This window comes from Microplitis demolitor, chromosome 8 (genome assembly GCF_026212275.2).
Source record: "Microplitis demolitor isolate Queensland-Clemson2020A chromosome 8, iyMicDemo2.1a, whole genome shotgun sequence".
Classification (NCBI taxonomy): Eukaryota; Metazoa; Arthropoda; class Insecta; order Hymenoptera; family Braconidae; genus Microplitis; species Microplitis demolitor.
Genome location: NC_068552.1, coordinates 3,657,232 through 3,663,041, shown reverse-complemented (window position 1 = coordinate 3,663,041; position 5,810 = coordinate 3,657,232). Strand labels below are relative to the sequence as shown.

At 30.1% G+C, this 5,810-nt stretch overlaps 1 pseudogene; it reads right to left on the bottom strand.

Moving 5' to 3' along the window:
- Positions 1 to 2,327: 2,327 nt before the first annotated feature.
- LOC128668412 (odorant receptor 33a-like) lies at positions 2,328 to 3,439 on the bottom strand (annotated as a pseudogene).
- Between the last annotated feature and the right edge of the window lie 2,371 nt (positions 3,440 to 5,810).

Genomic DNA, 5,810 nt, shown 5'->3' with positions numbered 1-5,810 from the left:
TATGGGAATGATTCCCATAATATTATAGGAAGAATTCCCATAAATTATAGGAACTATTCTTATAATTATATGAAGCATTCCCATAATGGTATGAGTATCATTCCCATAATTATAGGAACTATTCCTATAATTATGGGTAAAATTCCTATAATTATAGGAACTGCTCCCATAATTTATGGTCGTAATTCCTTTACTGGTATAGGATGAAATTTCACAACATTATGGGAACCATTCCCATAATTTTCTTTCCGTGTGGTACAACACGAAAAATTATCAAAAAAAAAAAATCGGAAATACAAAAGCAGAATGGTGTCTGATTTGGCGTAAAGTGCCCTATAAATCTTTATTAGGAGTGTGCGAATAGTTTGAAGTTACGAATGATTCGTATCAAATCGAATCAAACTATTCGCTTTGAATCATTTATATTTTAGAATTATTAGTAATTTCTCGAATAATTAAAATTTTTGTCAGAGGCAAATAGAGCTTAGACACGAATCTACGAAATAATAATTGATTACTTCAAAAACTAAACCCTTCATCAAATAAAACTTGAATATTTGAGAGCTGACCAAAATTTTCTTGATTGGAAACGAGTAATTTCGGAAATCACACATAATTTGAAAACTTTCAGATAATTCTCAAATTGACGAATAATTCGAAAAGATTCAAATAATATGAGAATATTCGAATTATTCAAAAAATTTCGAATTATTTTAAAAGTTACGTATAATTCTGGAGGTATCTTATTTTGCCCCACTCCCCTTATTACTTCATTTTGCCCCTCCCACCCCTATAGATACATATATTTTTATATAATATATAATTTCTAATGTATAATATATAAAAATATATGGGGCGTTCCACGCCAAATCGGACACCATTTATCTTTTGCACCTCGGATTTTGTTGTAACTTTCTTATCTTTTATTATAGGTTGAAAGAGGCCTTCATGATTTTTTTTCAAATTTTTTCTTACAACCGTTATCAAAATATCGAGTTTTGAAAAATGTAGAGATTTTTTTTTTCAAACGCCTGTAACTTGGCGAAAAGTAGTTTAAATAAAATTTGGAAAAGACAAAAATTATTTATTTTTAGTCATCTTTTCAATTAAGAATATCAAAAAATTTTTTTGAACCATGCTTCTATTGAAATTTCAACTTTTAAGTATAAATTATCGATTAACAAAAAAGGCGTACTGATCTATTTTCCTGATAATTTTTCACAGCAAACTGTCACCTATTCTACAGCTTTTCCAGCTATGCTCATAATGGGACGGCGATGGGATCTATTTTTTTTAGATTTTTTAAATTTCACATTCCAGTTTTTTTTTTAAGAAAAATGTCTTAAAAAAATATTATGCTCAGGATTTACTATTAGTAATTATCTGACACACAACTATTATCAAAATTTTCAAATTTTCTTCCACAGAAAAATTATTATTAACTAATTAATTATTCTTATTATTAATCAAAATTATTCAAAATTACTTAAAATTATTATTTATTAATAAATTAATTTTTTTGTGGAAGAAAATTTGAAAATTTTGATGATAGTTGTATGTCAGATAATTATTAATAGTAAATCCTAAGCATGAAATTTTTTTTAGACATTTTTGAAAAAAAAAAAAAAACTGGAGTATGAAATTTAAAAAATAAAAAACAAATAAATCTCATCGTTGTCCCATTATGAGCATAGCTGGAAAAGTTGTAGAATAGGTGACAGTTTGCTGTGAAAAATTATAAGGAAAATCGATCAGTACGTGTTTTTTGTAATTCGATAATTTATACTTAAAAACTGAAATTTCAATAGAAGCGTGGTTCAAAAAAATTTTTTGATATTCTTAACTGAAAAGACATCTAAATATATACATTTTCTGTCTCTTTAAAAATTTTATTTAAACTTCTATTTGTGAAGTTACAGGCGTTTGATAAAAAAATCTTTACATTGTTCAAAATTCAATACTTCGAAAACAGTAGTAGCAAAAAATTTGAAAAACATCATGAAGGCCTCTTTTAACCTGTACAAAAAGATCAAAAAGTTACAAAAAAATCCTAAGTGCAAGAGCTAAATGGTTTTCGATTTGGCGTGGAACGCCCCATATATAGCACGGAGGTTCTTATTTTAAAGGGCTAAGCCCATTATTTGTTTATGTATAGAAAACTAGATAAATATATTTAAAATTTTCCATAAATTCGTGTAGTTTCTTGTTTTAATTGGGTAAAATGAACACAGAAAATTTTTTTTTCATCAATAAAAAATATTGATAATTGATTAACAATATATTTTAATAAGGTAATTTTTAATTCGATGACTAAAATCTCTTTTACTTTAAATACTTACTTCATAACTCAATTTATCAGCGCAATAACATGGCAGCAATATTTGAAAGAACATCGTTGCACAAAAAAGCTAAATTTCCAGCAAATTTCATTGTCCCAGGCTGAGCGTGAGACAGTAAGAATGCGATGGTGCAAAGGAGAAGTGAGCTTACAGTATACTGTACAAATATCACTCTCTCAAATAGATGATTGATAAATTTAAGTAAACTAAAAAAATTTTTCTATTTTTTTTTTGTTCTGGAAAAAAATTTTTTTTTATTAAATACAAACTTTAAAATATCACAGTGATTTTCGATCCACTCAGCTATCATTTTACGCTCAGCGGGAGTTCTTTCCTCTTGAGGTTTATCGTTTTCCAACATTATTTGTAATTTTTCTGTTATAACTTGAAATTTGTGTCTTAGAATGTGAATGGGTCCGCACATGTAACACATTATGCATGGCAGCAACAAGTCTAGTATTAAATTAATAGTTCCCGAGGTGAGTATTGCGTACACTTGATAGACAGCCGTCCCCCAGTATATTTGAGTTGAGCGAGTGTAATTGTAAGGAAACCAGCCTGGGTACGGGAGAGAATAGGGTGGATCCATGGCAAACATGTGGCCTAAAGAATCCGTCAGTAGTGAGCTTATAAATAATAACGGGTAATAAGTGAATATAGTTCTGTAAAACGAAAGAAAAAACAAAAAAAAATTAAAAATGAAGTAGATGGGATTTGAACCGCGAACTTAGAGCTCACCTTGCAAATTTCTCAAGTGTTGGAAAATGAGTTCCTCTCGATAGTCTCGGAGTTTAAAGGGATTTTTTGCTAGTGAGTCAATTATGCAAATAATGTCCCACACAGCGATTTTCGATCACACAGAAGACTTTTTGCCGGGCGATGAAACATGTGAAGGTCAACGATACATTGTCGACGAACTTATCGAGTTGGACGTTTTTCAATCTTATGTCTAAGATGCAGGACACTAAGAGATCGAGAATATTAATAACTATGAAAGATCGATAAATGTAATAAAAAATAGCTTTAATGCCACGCCACCCTCGCAGTTTCCAGATCCCCATGATACTGAGAAGGCGGAAATTTAGTTTCAATACTTCCATTACGCTAAAAACGAACCCAAAATTCTAGAGTCACCAACTAATCGTTTGTGAACGCCAGATTGTCTAGCGTATTGTCTAGGACTTTGGGTTTTCGTTGAAACAAATTTAGTAAATTCGTCATTATATCAATTGTCGCTAACAATAATTATGTAAATTGCGTAATTGCGTATTAGCGGCCAATTTAAGTAGGGAAGGGTAGGGCGGAGTGGGCCCCTTAAGGAAAATAATTATAATATCGTTAATTTTTTCATCGCGTTCATTTATGTTTAGACTCTTGATATTTATTTCCACTTCATTGTGCTGCGTCGATTAAAATTGAAAAATCGAAAATTAGGGGCAGAGTGGGCCCCCCTCAAAAATGAGGTAAAAAATTAATTTTTTTTATTTTCCATCAAATTATGACCTCTGTAATGATTTTATCATAATCTAAGCAAATTTGTGACATGTGGGGCAAAATCGACCACTTGAAAAAAAAAATTGTAACGAAAAAATTTTTTATGTTTTTATTTTCCGTTTTCAATTTTTTTTCGAGTGGTCCATTTCGCCCCACATATTACATATTGGCCTTAAATATGATAAAAAGATTATAGAGGCCATAACTTGACGGAGAATAAAAAAAAAAATTTTCTTTTTATAATTTTTTGGGAAGGGGTCCATCGCGCTCCAGAAAAAAATTTTTTTTTCGATTTTTTGCAAAATTTCCACTGATTTGCAAGATTTCCACCGTCTTCTATTAAATGTGATATAATAGCATAATGTTAATAATAGTATATTGCTGACCAAGGGTCAAATGTTCGATAAATATAGAAATAAATTCAATTTAAGACTTTAGATTTAGCTTCATTGTTTTAACTTCCCGCTATAAAAAAATTGAAAAGTTTCAAAAATTTTGAAAGTTATTAGTTTCGGTCCGATTTTTGGAAATAGAATTTCTAAGAGATCTTGACATTTTGCGGTTTTAGGAAGCTATTCTAATTAATTTTAAGACGATGTCCAAGTGTATGTACGTACGTTTGTAAATATTTGTAACTTTTGAACGGATGAACCGATTTTGATCGTCAAGATGGCATTCGACGCGACTTGTCAGTATCTAACAGCTGTAAAAAATTGAGCTTTATTTCGGTAAGGGTGAACGATTATTTTAGTAGCCGTTATGGATTGAAATCGATATCAGCTACCGAAAAAAATCGGTAACTGCTATTCAAATTATCGAAAATTAATTATACAATAATATTTTATGAAGAAAAAAAAATTATTTATTTTCGCTACGACAAGTTTAGCTATAAATTGAGGAAATAATTTTCAGGTTGTTGTTATTAATTTCTATGGACATTTTTGCACTCGTAATTATTATCTATGTTTTTTCGTGTTTTTTGTTTATTGGAGACTTAGCTATAAATATTAATTTATGTAATCCATACAGATAATCTAATCAGCACGAAAAAAAAAATATGAACTAACATGACATTGATAAAATAAAATCAGCTTTCAAGTACACCATACATATGTTGTGAAATATGTCTTGGAGTCAAAACACACTGCATTCACCACACAATCATCTTTCGTTAATGATCACTTTCAACAATGAAATTATTAATTTATTTTGTTTTATACACTGCGTTTTGTCTTTGGAAGAAAAATCTCCACGGACTATAATTGTTGGTTCAGGCGCATCAGGTAAGTACTGCAGCTGCTTCAAGACTTTTTCAAAATAGATTTATTAAGATTACCATTCTTAAAGCTGAAAACAGAATGGGAGGAAGAGTTTATTCGGTTGAAATCGGTAAAATTTTATAGATTTTCTGAATTTCTATATAATTTAATTATTTTTCATTTAAATTTTTATTTATATTTTAGATGAATATTTAGCTGACTTAGGAGGTCAGTGGGTTGTGGGCGAGGTCGGAAATGTTGTATTTAAATTAGCTTGGCTATTGATACTTTTACAAAGATCTAATAATAAAGAATGGAATCCAACGTTAAAAATATTTGGATCATCAGGAGAAGTAATACCTGAAAGTGTAGCAACCCCAATAGCAGACTATCTCGTTAATATGGCAGGCGTAAATGATAATATCGATAATTTGAAATCTGTCTCGTTTGGAGAATATGCAGAAATGAAGTCAATTTCTTTTTAAATTATTCGACGTGGTTTATTGATTGTTCATTTCCAAATAATTAATTTCTTCTTCCTGTTAGACTAAATGAATGTTTCCACAATCATCCAGAAATAACTGCTGATCAACGGTAACCACTGCTTCACTTTTCGAATATATTTACAATGGCAAATGATGATGCTGCAAGTTGGCATGATGTCTCAGCAAAAGATATGAAGGAGTATGCCACTCGTGGAGGAGACCAAGCCATCAAT